Genomic DNA, 1,562 nt, shown 5'->3' with positions numbered 1-1,562 from the left:
TGAAGAAAATCTGCAGTCAAGAAAACTGTCGTCAAATAATTGACTGTGTAGTCCATGCACCTTACGAGATGAAAGACCGAAAGATCTAGAGGACTTGTTTGTGGAAAAAAGCGAGGAAATGTCTAAAAATAAGCGAGGAAATGTCTAAAGACAAGCGATGAAATGTCTAACCATTGGGGGAGTGTTCTACTGGCTGGCGAGAACATCCTTGGGGTTGGGATGTTCAATATTTTGAGATGGCGTCTTTCTGTCACTCGAGAGAACATGACGTATGCCAATCCTGGGGCGAAAGCTTGTTTTATAATGAGGATGGCTTTCTTTGATATCGTAGCTCCTTGAGATTTGTGTCCAGTGATTGCGTATGCGAGTGACAAAGGGAATGTGCTTTTGTGGAACCATTTGCAATTGATTGCTCTTGTAGCATGTTTAGTCCTTCGTATTGTCATGGTGGTATCAGTGGAAAGTAGTATTACTTCTATAGCAGTAATTTGACCGGTACAGTCGTATGAATAGGAAAGTATACGACAGGTGGATCCATTCACAGCACCCACAGCCAAGTTAATATTTTCTGTAATCATACATCTAGCCCCAATTGCAGTAGTGTCCATCTCATGGAATGCCTTGTCTTGGAGCCATTCCTGCAGCAATGGTTCGTCAAGAGCATTGGTCTTCAGTGGAATGGCAACAATATCAGATGCCGAGAAAGACTTTTGCAGAATCAAGTTGTTGTACTTATATATGTCTTCCCTATGAGTACATATCAGTGTAGTAGTGTCATCGATTACTCGCAAGAGTTCAGTTTCATTAATTACACATTGTGACAGCGTTTATGCTATTTTTTGTTCTGTTGGTTGCTTGACACGGATCGTATCCAAGAATTGGACGTAAGTGGGGTCTGCAGCATGGCGAACTGAGAAGGTCATGTTGTGGGTAGTGGCTGCAGCGATGTAAGCTGAGTTTTGTATACTACAAACATGGCATAATGGCTCCTGGTGATGGCAGACTGGAGGAAGTTGCGCCAAATCCCCAAAAAGCAATATGAGCTTCTGACTGAATGGGTCAAGGAGTGTTCCGTTGGTGATGTTAACTATCTGGCGAACGACCATATTGAAGATTGTCCTCGTTAGCATTGATATCTAGTCTATGATAGCGACAAATCTTTCATCTGTGGGATGAATTGCTTGTGGGAAATGTTGCTTAGAACAAGGGATCCTGAATTGATAGTGGATTGTGGTTGCAAGGCTGCTAAGGCGAGCGGCCGCTGCTCCAATTGATGCAGTCAGGATAACGGTCTTATTATTTTTTATGAAGCTTGAGGTGAAGAATTTTATGAGGAATGTTTTTCCATATCCTGGAACACCTGTAATGACATGGAGGCCATTACTCAGGCCTGATATATGATCGAAGATTTCTTGCTGTTGAGAGGTCAGAGCTACATTGTTGGTCTCAGCGAACTCTTGCAGTAGCTTCAGCATTGTAGCACGACTTTGAGATACTCCTGGTTCAACTGTGTCATTCACTGTACAAGTGAGTGGATCTTTACGATTGAGGATGAACTTTTG

At 42.6% G+C, this 1,562-nt stretch overlaps 1 pseudogene; it reads right to left on the bottom strand.

Moving 5' to 3' along the window:
• Nucleotides 1–475: 475 nt before the first annotated feature.
• On the bottom strand, nucleotides 476–1,106 carry LOC147438761 (uncharacterized; annotated as a pseudogene).
• Nucleotides 1,107–1,562: the final 456 nt, after the last annotated feature.

This window comes from Adiantum capillus-veneris, chromosome 16 (assembly GCF_014529385.1).
Source record: "Adiantum capillus-veneris isolate H3 chromosome 16, ASM1452938v2, whole genome shotgun sequence".
Classification (NCBI taxonomy): domain Eukaryota; kingdom Viridiplantae; phylum Streptophyta; class Polypodiopsida; order Polypodiales; family Pteridaceae; genus Adiantum; species Adiantum capillus-veneris.
Note: the sequence above shows the minus strand (reverse complement) of the source record. Positions and strands in the feature narration are given on the sequence as shown.